Below are 14,423 nucleotides of genomic sequence, written 5' to 3'. Positions count from 1 at the left end.
GTGACATATTCTTGACCGAGACATTCTTCACATATTTATGTTTATCATAAATAGAGATTATTTCGGCCAATAATATGTCATTGAGTCCTACGACTCGTAGGTTACGAGTCTTTGGTTGCAAGTCTGCTAAAGACATAGCTATATGGCTACGGTAGGTCAATTTTGATAAATTATTTCAGGAGGAACTTCAATCTAACGAAAAGATCAACTTCAATACTTCCCAAGAAATTCTGTAATTCAAGTAAAAATTTCTGACAAATAAATTTTTCATTTCAAGAAGCCGTTCTGACTGGTGCCCAAGAATAGAAATTCCAAAAGAAAGAATGAATAGTCGACGGTTCTTCAATAACTAATAGTTTCTTCAGGAAGACATCGTTTGTTCTTGCCGTTTCTTTACCTCTTTCACATTTTGTTCCATTCCCCTTAACAAAATTTTGAAAAACGAAGACGTTCTGAAGAAACCGGGAGATTCTGGAGAGCCGTTGACTATTCAGCGTAATGATTTAAGTGGAACAATCTGCTTGGAATTAGTTCAAGCACGAAATAAACGTACTGCCCTAGCGAAACATATCAACACAGAATAACTCCGCAAAGCAGATTCGGTCTCATTCATTCCATAATAGGTTTCGAATCAAATCCAGATGTTCACACATGTTATGACCGACATACATATTGATTGCTATTGTTGTTATCATGATAAACACTCACCGTACTCAATTATTTGACAATACGAAATAAATAAATGAGGAGAAAGAATCTTCCGTTACGATTTTGTTTTTTCAATTTTAGCGACAGAACATTATTTAACAATAAAACTCACAGCGTGTCAACTTCAGACAACAAAAAACCAAACTCCATTATCATTATCCGATCTAAATATGAATTTCTATAGAGTTTAAGCACAACTAACCTGAAAACGATTTATTCAACAAGCTAAATTGTCGCAATCTATTCACCATTCCATCCATGGAATCATTAACCGGCCATTATCATTCAAATTATCAACAACAAAAAAATAACGTGACGGCGATATATGTATGGTAGAAGAGAAAAAAAGTGTTTTTCCAAATTGTCTTGTTAAATTCACTAAAACCAACCATCACACCTTGTTAAAAAAAATATCACAGAACGTTGTTGTGGATTAAATGCTTTTTTTTCATTGAATATTGCAAAGCCACACACAAAAAACTTTTATTTTAGATTCGAAACCGGCATTATCACCTTTTACACATTGCCATTATGATAATTTTTCGAATGCATTCAAATTACTAGACTATGTAATTATGTCAACAATCTAACAGTAAACCGACACGACTGATATTGGCTCTATGGGAGAGAGGCATAAATGGCTGAACCGTCTAACTAGCTTCGTGCTGATACGTATATAATACTATATATACTCGTCGTGAATTGATTATAGGTTTCAAAGGCATATATACATTGACTGGCGCGCGATACACACACACAACTCCTTGATAATCTGTATTTTGCATGCATTTATTATCAAATTACTTACAGTAGCGGATAAAATGTTCGAATATGTATAGAATACACACGATTCGATTGATACGACTGTGTTTCTCGCACAGAAATTGGTACAATTCATATGTTTACACAAGAGGATTCACTACACATATCGGTATACACAGTACATTGGTGAAGAGAGTCCCATTGACGCAATCGATCATACTCATCAAATCAAATTACTGCACTGCAGTAATAGAATTCCAGGAATCATTTATATGTATTGATAGTGAGGCCCTCCAACCATTTGTATACGGATTATTTGTTGTTGAGAGCTCTTCGGCACTTGATTGTGCAATTTGTCCGGGTTGGAAGGGATACTGTAGCGGAATGTCGAAACTGGGCGGCTATCAGCCACGAATATGAATGAATGTTAAATGCTTTTGCAGCAACAGACACGAAGCTGAATTGAAATTGTGTAAACAAAAGAGAATCGATGACGACATGTTCTGGACGTTCATGGTCACATTTTCGATTTCCAAGTGTTTTTCTTTCATTTTCAGCAGGGACTATTTCAGTCATCGGAGAAAAATATTACTTTTCCCAAATTTCCCAAATTTTTCAAAAAACGTAAAAAAATTTCCTAATTTTTCACTAAATTTTCCCAAATTTTCCTGAAATTTCCAGAGTTTTCCGAAATTTTCCAGAATTTTCACGAAACTATTATAAATTTTCGTAAGTTTTCTTAAAATTTTACAGATTTTCCTAAACTTTCTTCAGGCAATATTTAGGCAAAATTTATGAAAATCGGGAAATTTCGAGAAAATAGCCCCTATATACCAGTCATCTAGATGTCTGCATCAAAAAACTTATTTTTGTCTCGGAATTTACGAATGAAATTTTCAAATACTTTTGGTTTTCTTATAACCGCAATGAATGGTAATTACTGGTTTTACGTCCGCATGCAAATTTACGACTTAAATTCGAACCGAAGCGAAATCTTTCTATCATCCACTGTTTTTCTGCATTGTGGTTTTTCCCTTGCAAGCATTCTCGGTACGTTTCTCTTGATAAATCATCATTAAGCGTGCGGTTTAAATTTTTCGTGTTAAGTGATTTTTTTGTAAAACATTTCACAAAATTCATCATGATGACGAACGACGACGGTATCAGAGAGTTACAAGAACATTGCACTGAAGATGATGAACGAGAGTTTTTAGTGGAAATTACAAGTTGACATCTCCGTTGAAGTACATCCTTTCGTTTTATCACGATTGTAAATGTAGACGATGATGAATTGCGTGGCTTAGATTATATTGCAACGTTCGTAAAAATGTTAAATTTGTTTTTTTTTTTTAAATTCGAAAAAATGTCGTGAGGAGGAAATAGTGGAACATTCTTGGTAAGATGAAATTCATAGAGTAAATGAGTGTACTTTCCTGGTTCATTAGAAAAAAAACTGCCAACGGATGTCGTTGCAAGATATTTATAATTAAGTTACGTTGACACGCTGAATTAACGATGATAACTTCAATAGGGGATTGCCAATTCTATGTTGAGTTAAAAATGAGATTATGAAAGTAGGTGGAATTAAAGCGTTTTAAGTTTGACGAGGATCTTTAACGACGAGAGGTTTGACGTACACTTCAGTTGAATACAAACTTTTCTGAGGTCTCCTTTTCGATTATATTTAAAGGACACTGCCATGAAACGTTGTCCTTCCAATGACAATTTACATAACCTTCTACAAATGATTTGTTTATAAAGCAAAGAGTAATTTCTGTCTGTGAATTGAGACGGGAAGTCTAATACTGCAAGCGTACCAGTTAAGAAAAATATTCTCTTCAATTTGTAGATACCATTACATGTTATGAGACTGAGACAAAGTATTCTTTGCTCTGAATGAAAAATGTTATGTGAAGCATGTGAAATGACACGACGATATATCACCAGGAAGCTAAAATAATAAAATGTGCAGAATGTGAGCTCGATGAAAACGGAAGCAGCGTGAATTTCGTGGATGAGAGGTAACGTGAGGTAACGTATTGCCTTTCGTTGTGATCTCAAATTTCAGTTTTGAAGATTATTAACCGAGCTGAAAGCACAATACTTGTCAAGACATTAACGAAATATTTCACTAAATTTTGCTAATTTTAGCGAAATAATTCACTGAATTTAGTGAAATCTGTCACTAATGTCTTGACATTTTAGATGAATAAAATTTAGCGAAATATTTAGTTAGTATACAGTGTTAAAAGAGCGTAATAACAGGGGAAAAAACCAGTTAATTTAACTGATCTCGATGGGTGATATGTCAAAATTTCGACTCTCTTTTAACACTGTATTAAGTATAGTTTCGACTCAACAAAAAATACTCCGTGTGAGAGACGTGAGAGAGCGAGTTGTCAAGTAAACAAAGCAAAAACTGAAAAAAAAAATCAATTTTGTCTCTCACATGGAGTACTTCACTGATGAAGGTGTGCGGAAACGCATCTCACTTCTATTGTCATTAAGTAACAATCGCTTAAATCGGTAGAGTCTATAGCGAATTTCAATTGAAATAAAACCAAAATAAAAAATCAGCAAAATTGACGCCCTCATACGAAAAGTGATGAACTATTATGTGTCGTCAATTGAATTTCTTCTTTTTCATTAAATTAATATCATTGACATCTGATACAGCATATATATCGTATATACACATAGACATCATATAATATAATGTAAACACTTCACATATAAGACATCTCTGGTGTTCCATAATACGGTATTTCATTTGTCCTGAAGCTATACGTAAATTTATGTAATTCAATTCATCAAATCTGATCTCTTGAACCATCAACCATTCATCCTTTCTAATTTTCTCTCTCTCCTCTCTTACACTCTCTCTCTCTCTCTCTAGGTTTCTTAATAAATTCTTATCTTTCTTCAATTTCAACAATCCACATCATTACATAATATAACCATCTGAAAAATTGGTTTTCCCATATGCATTGTGTTTAGTTATACCATCCGATCCATGCTACAATTGATTATTCTTCAATTTTATCTGATTCCATCTCTTATCGTTTTGAATATTCATTTTCAGTGTTACATGCAGACTGTATGTGTTTGGTGTGTAGAACCGATAATCTAGCGTTCGATTGTTGTAACAACATATATATGGCGAATGTCGCTTATACTCTCAGCATGAAATATCCAATTCCTATTTTACATCCAACAACGATATATTCCAATTCCAATGATAAGTTTCACATATTCGATCAAACAAACCAATCCCTTTTTTTTGGTGAGTGGAGCTCTTGTATAGTGAATATTCGAAAATTGAATAACGAGTATTGTAGCCGTTGTCGTTCGACCGTACCCAATCAGTGCCACCCAATTCCAATTCGACAGAAAAATTGTGTAACACAACGAATTCAGAAGAGAGATATAGGAGGAAAGAAAAAAAAATAAAAGAAAAATTGAGACAAATTTTTGCATTTTCTATAAATAATATTGGATATAAGTAGAGGCAAGACAAAAAAAAACTACCTTCTGTATCTTAGAGGCATTGAGTTGTATGTTTTTGTATTGATTTTATAGTCAGATTAAGTTGTATTTTCAAAAGTCGATATTCTTTTAATATGGCAAAAATTTGCTCGTAGCTACCTGTAGTACATTTACTATACGATACCGTCTGGCAGTCTACCCCTACCATTACTTTTATTCTATTTTTTCTTCAATTTTATTATTTTACTATGAAAATGATTTAGTTTTGCGTGAAATGAAAAATAACGAAAGACAGAAAAAACATTTTTTTTACATAAAATTGGCAATATAATGGGTTCATGCTCGGATAATCATGCACCATGAATATAATGCAATATCCTCCTCCATTGACACCGAAGTACTTTGTAATACACGTATGATATATATGTTGTGTATACGCGTTTTTCAAAGTGGATGGATATATGCAAAAAAGTGACTATTATTCACAAAGCCTACAAATACTTGTTAAGGCAACCTGTCTGAAGTATCGCATGTACTTACTTCGGAGCTTTTTTTTATTATTCTACGTACCTATATACTGTGTACGCGTATAATGTACATAGATAAAGTGCACACACAGTCATACAACACAATACATTTTATGCATTTTGAATATTGATGTAAGAACATTGATTTTTTTACGGAAAACTCTTTTTTTTTGTTCTCTCGTCTTTTTATTTTATTGTTCTCTGTGGCATATACCTTCAACCATTGTAAAACACAATGAAGTAGAGAAGAGAAAAAAATAAATAAATAATTTCTCTGTCATATTAGGTACATACGTAATGCACACCAAAGTAATTTTTATAAAATGATGGAAATGTGCACGAACAAAATGTCTTTGTGCATTGCATGCATTTATAAACAGGTAAACTGAAAGGTACAAAGAACCCATAAAGACGCATATTAGTCTCAGTGGACATTTAATAAATAATTTTATAATAAATAGTTATGCAAACAAGTTCTTTTTTCGCTCTCTTCGCTCTTCTTGTAGTTTTAATTTTATGGAAAAAATAAATAATTTTTATAGGCAAAATGCTAATGCACTCGTATGACATAAGGTTTATGTGAGTGCTTTAGGTATATACCTGTATGTAATGACAGGCAATGTTTTGTAACAAATTAAAGAATATTTTATCTAAATTGTTTACAGACACGATATGACGTGTTCCATAATTTAAGAAAATATTTTGTATTGGAACAAAGACCACTTTTCTTTGAATAGAACTTCTGTTCCCTTCAAAATAATCATACTGAATTTATAACTAAAAGACTCTACTATTACTACCGGATTACTTATTATACATGTCATTCCAGTCGACGGGGGTTGATTGCAGTAATACAAATGAATATTTTATAATAATTCTCGTTGTAAGTTAACGGATAAAGTAAGTTCTCCACCGCAATTTTAAACCAATTTCCATAGAATTTTAAATGAATCAAAAGGAAAGTTTTCCGAGAAGCTTTTGTAGATGTTAAGAATTTACAAGTTAGCGGAAATTGATAAAATAAATTCCATTTATTGTACTTAACTACCTGCAACTATGCGAAAGCCTCCATCAAATAAATCCGTAAAGTTTTCGTGTTTGCTTTTGTGTAACACTCGCTAAAACAAATTCACAACTAATCACGTATGGTATACGGAGAAATAATTAAATTTCCTTGGTAACAACGACAATTGAAATGAGACTTTGAAATCGGTCGAAATGAGAATTGTTCAAATAATGAAATATTTACAGACGCTTCTACTTTTGAAGCGATTACTCAGGACAGTTCACATAAATTAATGTAGGTTATTAGAAAATGTGAAGAACATCATAAAATATTGTAAAAATGATAGCGCAGTGACTACACTGACTCAATGAATATAATTCTAATATCGAATCTATTACTCCTTTCGTCAACAGATTGATTTTCTACTTTATTAGATAAAGAACTGTTTTTGGAAAAACATCTTTTTTAAATTTTCCTAGATTTTCCCAAACAAAAAGTTTTTTTTTGAAAAGGAAAAATGAAGAAAAAAAAATTGTAAAATGTGATACTCAGACAGTATCCTTCACAGCAATACGACTTATTCCGTAGGATGGCGAGTTAACAAGAAGTAATCTTAAATTATATCAAAAGTTAAGCCTTTGAAATCTTTCGTAGAAACTTTTGCAAGTGAAACCCCCAACTGGAAAAAAAGTCTTACACCAGACGGTTCGGTCATCCATCCCATTTAACAATCACATCATGAAATATACTTCATTTATCGTATACAATACATCTCCTATTGTTTGACGTGTGTCGCACAGAAAAGGTGAAATATTTTAAACAATTTATTACACCTAAAGGTGTGTATACACAGTACACACACAAACTGTAAATAAATGTATCGCGTAACACCTCTAATAGATCTTATCTGAATTTCAATAAAATAAAATTTATTTAAGAGAGAGAAGAAAAAAAAATTATTTGAAAACAACAATTTCACAATGTTCAACAGATTTGTGCAATTATTAATATAGTATAGACTGCTCGGGACTACGTATGTTTATTATACGGACGAAGTATAAATTGTCGCATATACAATGGCAACTAGAGAGATTCGACATTACATTCAATAGCTGAATAGTGGTAAAATTATTATTATTAAAAACTGGAGTGTGATCAATCCGGTATGACTTGTGGCAGGTATATATAGCATATAATATGCAAACAAAACGTACGACCGACAAGCACTATTTTCTCGTTTGTTTGTTTGCATTTTTTTCTGTTATGTTAATTTGAAACAACAATAAACACGTTTTTATTTCGGTTGATGTCAATTAACAACACCTCAAGAATATTTTAATTAATTTTTTTTTCTTCGCTGTTCCTTTCCATTTATTATGTTTTTTATGAAATTTGGGGATACCGAATCGATTGGGATTAAAAATCGACGCGTAAGTAGCGTTGTTTCCTAATTCAAATTCTTCAATTTATTTTCGTATTGAGTATTTAGACTCTTATCGCTAATTAATAATCAACAATAAAATGATTTGGCCTTCGGAAATACGGTTTTTTGTTGTCTTCTGACGGTGCCTTTAACTGGAGCTTAAAGCTATAATGCGATAGATTTCTATCGTTCGGTTTTATTTTCGAATATAGGTTTAGTCGCGAACTTTACATACACTTGTTGGTTGTCGTTTTTTTGTGTGTACAGCACAACACTGAAAACCTTGGCTCGTTGATTTTTGTTTATACTTAATTTCAATAAGACAAGTAGTTTACTCAACCACACAAGGAAGTGTAATTACAGTGATTTTATCAGTTGTTTTCGGTTATTTTTACGAAAAAAATACCAAATCGCTTTTTCAAATTGATCTCTTTGTCTAAATCGGCAAGCCGAATCGAATAATACTTGATCCCCATAAGTATAAACACCAACTATTAGGGGAGCTAAAAATTCGAAAATTTTCAAAATTGAAAGCCACACCCTCAAAAACAATTGGCCTACTTAAAATTTGAGAATCTCATCGCCATTATGTAGATGTTTTTTTTCATCCAACTCACTTACAATTTTTCGAAATTCAAAATGAGAATGGTGTCGTTTGAAAGATAACGTATGTGGTTTCTCGGAAAACATAGTTTTGGGATGATTAAGTCGTTTGAGTTGGTGGGGTGGAGTGGATGAAAAAAGCTTCAAAATGGCTATAAAATGAGATTTTCGAAGAATTTTGTCAATCAATTCTCATTGTTTTCTGAGTCAAGACAACTCACTTCTGGCCAAAGTGCTTCTAGACAGTTGCCAAATAGAGCACTATTTTGTATGGAAATGTTTTCCAAATTTTATTACATTGCAAAAAATGGTTCGATATCCTGTCAACTTTCAATTTTAATTAATTTTGAGTACCACTCATGTTTAAAGACGATATTTTGTGGGCTTCAAATTTTTTTCAATTTTCTGGCTACCCTATATGACAATAATACTGAACCGAAAATTTATTAATTTCGTTTTTCGAAAATTTTCAATTGTAGAAATGTTTCACGTAAACAAAATTTAATACCGAAACAGAGAATTTCGTGGAAGAAAGCACATCCATACACACATAATATTGGATTTCAAAACGTGATCGCAAATTCAATTTAATGTGATGGGAGAACGGTTTTTTTTTGTTTGCATTCAACGAGATCATGTTGAATGAAATCTCTACAAAATGGTTTTACAATAAACATATATGAACGCGAATTGAGTAAAATGCAACTCTATTCTGAACACAAAAAAAATCTTATTTAATAACAGCACCATCATTATGATCTCGGATACGGTGTATGCTGTTATGTGGTAAGTTAAGTATTCAGTTAAATTATGATCTGTTTGTTGTAACGATTTTAATTCGATATGGAAGTGAGTAACGCATACGATTTTATATTCGTTATGAAGTATCATAAAACTGAGCGACTTATTTTCGGCCAAGCCATTTTTAAAATTGATTTTTCACCCTTTTTTCGACCAAATAAATAGAAATGTAGATCAGGTTGTCTGAACTTTGCATGGAAAGAATTATTTTAATTGAAAGTTTCATCTCCTGATACCACCACCCCATAATTTCGATGACTTATAACTTCAAGATTTTCTCACCATAGTGCGTCGATTCCAAAAATATTTAAAGTCAGACAGAACACCTACCTGCCGCGAACAGCTACTAATAAATTACTTATCAAGAAAATAGCTTCCTTTTATCAGTCAATACAAGTTTGCACCGCAGGTTTTTCTGAACACTTTCGAGCTTTCATATGTAGCTGTGCAAAACATTTCCAAAACAAAATGAAGTACTAGATTTTGTAATGAACGCTGAAATAACATTTACCTAACAGAACTAACAGAATTAATGATTGTATAGCTTTTACTGCGTTTGCACTGTTTATAGCAGATTTAGTCAGTCAATTTTCGGAATATTTAATCGAAATGAAAAAATTCTAAGCTGTTACAACACAGAAAGTAATTAAATTTCTAAGAACGAAATAGAAACACGTACGTGTTCGTTTACACATCGAAAACATTTCAATCAAAGATTTCATTACAAACTGGGCCTGAATAAGTCAATCAAATTAAATTCTCCGGAGAAAATAAACTGTTAAAGAAGAACTGCTCAACAATCATATATCACATGTATGGCATAGGGACCGTCGAGATTAACCTTATTATTCTTACATTGAGAAAGTTTTTTTTGACGAAACTTAAAATCTGATGGTGAATCGGAGGCGTTACTTTCGATTGTTATAAAATAAAACATAAAACATAAACACACAATCAGTCAACACTTTATAAAGTATTGTTTATTGTGAGATCACGTTCGACGATTTTTAATAGATTTTTTTCTCCTTGAATTGAATCGAACGAAATGGTTTAATTTTTTTTAATCATCATTGTTGGCAACACACAGCGACCAACCCATTAGTTGCGTGAATAAAATGGTAAATTTTGGAGAAAACAGTTCTTTTTTTTTGCTGTCTTCGTAAGTATGTTAATACTTCTTTTTCACATAAAATAAATCCTTTGTTGAGTCACTTTTGCAAACCGAAGCAGATCAGTTTTTTCTTTAAATATAAATAAATGCGACGTTCGCAGAGAGGAAAGGGATGGCCAATTACGTTCATTCAATAGATTCCATTGTTATGTTCGATTGTACAGAATTTGATTCACGTATTCTATCAAGAAGCATTTCTGTAATTTACGTCACAATTAGAGCAAAGATTATGTATGTTTCTTTGCCCTTGGTACAGAATGTAATGTAAGCCACACCAAACAGTGTATGATATCACCAAAGGTGTGTTATCTGCTATCGACAGAGACTACAAAAATAAGCATTGAGGTCTAGCTCAGGTGGTGTTATAGAGTAAAATCTATGTTAAAACTAATGAAGTAAAAGATTTTGAAGCAATCAGTGGAAGATTTTTAGTTGTAAAGAAGTACCAGACTCGACAACTGTACTAGTTAAGACATTGCCGCCTGTAAAAGATTCATGTGAATCACAGAACTTCTCCTAGCGAAGCAGTGCTGTGCGTGAATCAATTATTCGATGGAATTCAAAACTATCTCCAAGCACGCAAATAAAACTATGAAACGGGCAATGTAACCTTAACCTCTTCAGGAGAATCTCGTAACCAAACTGTTTATGTACAGAGTTTGATTCATGTATGGTACAACAAAGCATTTCTGAATGTCATGTCGCAACTAGACCAAAACTTGCTTGACATAACATCTCCACTATTTTTATGTCTGTTTCTTTGTTTGGTGCAGAATGTTTCTCTTTGAGAGCCATTTTGAATGATATCATCTGCTGTCGACAACGAATAGAAAAATAAGCAATGAGGTCTAGCTCAGGTGGTCTTATTATAGTAAAATCTATGTTAAAACTAATGAAGTAAAAGATTGTGAAGCAAGAAATTGAAAATGTTTAGATCAAAAGAAGTAACGGACTCGACAACTATACTAGTGAAATGATTGTCATCAGTGATAGATTGGCGCAAAATATTTTTTATCTACTTACGATGGAACTCTTCGGCAAAAACTGTTAGCTCTCCTTTCACCAAACTCGAAACCGAGTAATTTAATTGAATTTTAACGTGCTCTTTGACCCACAAATGAAATATAAAATTTAGCATCATCTGAATGTTTAAGCTTCCGAATTGAACGTCCAATTCAAATATGTACAAAAGACCAAAAGCACCGAAAAAACAGCACAAAAATCATCGCCTCGATTAATAAGAGAATTAATTTATTATTACAATTCATTAAGCAGCTAAAACGATTTACCAAAGTTTTTTTTACCGAAGATTATTCTGTTTGTTTAGATGAATCTCCTTTCCGTTTGTATATTGTAACCATTAGGATATTACCTTCAACGAATTTAATTCAATGTCACGTTCGAAAATTCGATTCATCCATTAGTGCTGGCTGAACGTAAAAAACCGATACGATAACACTTCTGTATTTTGATACTTCCGAACACCCACATATATATATATATATTACAGTGTCTATGAGAGATGTTTATCATTTTTACACATTTTTTTTGTTTGTTGCCTCGTTTGTTGCACAAATGTACGTTGGTTGTTAGATTAGTAAAAATGCGGATAGTGTCTGTCCAATTAGCAACCATTCAATAATTGAATTTAATTCAACCTTACCATATTCAAATCATATTTTTTATATGAAATGTGTACTCTCTGCCATATATTTCATTGCCGAGAGGAAAGATTAAATTGCGTACCGTGCGGACATGAAGTGTATGAAATTTATATTACAAACATGGGCTACACAGACCCGTACGATATCGTTTCTTTAGCCTATTCTTTCTTCACCTCGTCCTTTTTTCATTTCCTCCATTACCCTTTCGGAAAACCTTAAAATACTAGCTCAGGAAGCTCCTACTTTTTGATTATTTTTAAGGAAAAAAAAGTTTATTGAAATCAGTTGCGTTTTACTCGAGTTACCCAGGGGAGGAACAGACGAGCATTTTTGTCGCTTCGTCAATAGTAGTCACAGAGGAACAACGCATGGAATAGTAGGTCAATTTTCAATGTTACATAATCGACCGCAAATCTATGAGACCTTGTTCTTCGTATGGGTCTAAAAATTAAATTGCAATTTATGGTCATATGGTCATCGTTGTATGTTATATAAAATTATAAATGTTGCTGAGTACTACTTTGTCGACATGTCGCCATCGCATATGATCATTATTAACAGATTTTATAGTTATGTGCCCAGGGAAAGATTTCAGAGGTTTTTCTTTTCTTTTCTTTAATTGGAATGTCTTTGTTTGAGTCTTTGTTGGCTTATTCTAATTTTCCAACGAATGTGTATGCGGAAATCACTTCTCATTTTTATCGAGTCCAATTCGCTTAAACGATTAAAATGACGTTCTTTGTTTGAAAATAAATAATTACTGTAATTGACAATGCTTTGCTGTGCTCTTTATTTGCATTTATTCTGTTGCGAACATTAAAATTAATTAAATGCTCCAATAGTTGCAACCATGATGGAGGTACTGGTGGAACTTCCCACTAGCGATTTATTATTTAACAAATAAATGTATTGCAAATGCCCTAAAAACTTTTTACATTTTTTAGTGATTGAAATTGTCGTTTTTATTAAAACTTTTTTTTTTAAATAATTTTTATCTGTTAGGGTCATTGCTCGCAGGCTCAGACTAGTTATTCAGAAGTGTATTGACCAAGCGAAATAAAAAGTTGCATCAACCAACTTTGACAGAAAAAAAATCGTTTTGTGTATGTAACGTTTTTATGCGCCTGAAACTGTCTTTTTTGGTGATAGGGCAATGAAAATTCGTCAAACAAACAACCCTTGTCGATTTTAATTATATCCTGGACGTTCTGTAGAATGACGTATAAATGAGTGGATTGATGGTTTAGATTTTTTCAAGAAATGACCTCAGTGCGTATATCACCTTCGATGGTACTGTGCCTTCTGGAGTTTCCCAAAGAGGGTTTTCGACTTTTAAATGATTTTTTTGTTGTTAATTTTTGAGCTTTTTACCAAAGAGTTGTATGAAGCCACCGAGGAGCTTTTTCGAGAACGAAATTTCAAGACTTTTGACACACATTAATGAAGTGGAAGTCGGCGTCACTAGAGCGGATAAATATTTTTCTAATCACACTGACGGCTCTCGATTTTTGAGATCCATAGGATCGGACCGTTTTAACAGTGCTCAGTGAGAAGTTGAGCGAGATCAGTAAGAGTCGAATACAGCTGTCTTTCAACAATTATTTTACCTGTAAGCCATGCGAAAGCTGCTTTGTTTTGTTTACAAATCTGTCAGCAGACTATCGCACCAGCAACTCAATCGAGTGGTGGAAAGCAGACGAGTTAACAACTACGCTAGTGAGTTCAAACGTTTGCTTACTTTTATCCTTTTAAGGTATTTATTGAGTCGTGCTAGGGATCAGGCGTAATTTTCTAATAAATACATTTGTGTGACCCACTCGTCTTTAATGTCATTGATCCCAAAAGCGAGAAAAAATCTAGTCAATATTTTTAACAATTAAAAAGAGAAAATCTCAGATCAGACACAGTGAATTGTATTGAAGATTGAAAAAAAAATAAAATATTTTGAAATATTTACTGGAACCGAATGGACGTGTAATTCGGATGAGTCAACCTATAAAAGTCCGAGACAAATGATCGTTTCGATTTTTTCATTTATTTTTTTTATTTTTAAAATTATTTTATCGAAACTGTTGCATGCCATTACTTAATTCAATTATTCCACCTAATTAATTAGTCACATGTAATACTAAAAAAAAGACCTGATTGCATCGAAGCATTTCGTAAATAAATAAAAAGTACACAATGTTCTACATGCATGACCAACTGCAAAACAATAGAAAATATTTTAATATGGAAATAATATGAGTAAACAAATGCTATTCCGCTCGTA

General features: G+C 32.6%; 1 protein-coding gene across 4 annotated transcripts in view; it reads right to left on the bottom strand.

Moving 5' to 3' along the window:
* Positions 1–14,423, bottom strand: part of LOC119070679 — a 72,383-nt gene that overhangs the window by 17,058 nt on the left and 40,902 nt on the right. Inside the window, exon 1 of one of the 4 annotated variants that reach the window (XM_037175125.1) lies at positions 709–1,311. The exons of 1 other annotated variant lie outside the window; for it this stretch is intronic. The gene's annotated coding sequence lies outside the window, so the exon portion shown is untranslated. Of the gene's footprint in view, positions 1–708; positions 1,312–14,423 lie in introns of those variants that run through there. 2 more of the 4 variants (XM_037175122.1, XM_037175121.1) reach the window with 2 other exon arrangements.

Source organism: Bradysia coprophila (genome assembly GCF_014529535.1).
Source record: "Bradysia coprophila strain Holo2 chromosome IV unlocalized genomic scaffold, BU_Bcop_v1 contig_106, whole genome shotgun sequence".
NCBI classification, from domain to species: Eukaryota; Metazoa; Arthropoda; class Insecta; order Diptera; family Sciaridae; genus Bradysia; species Bradysia coprophila.
Note: the sequence above shows the minus strand (reverse complement) of the source record. Positions and strands in the feature narration are given on the sequence as shown.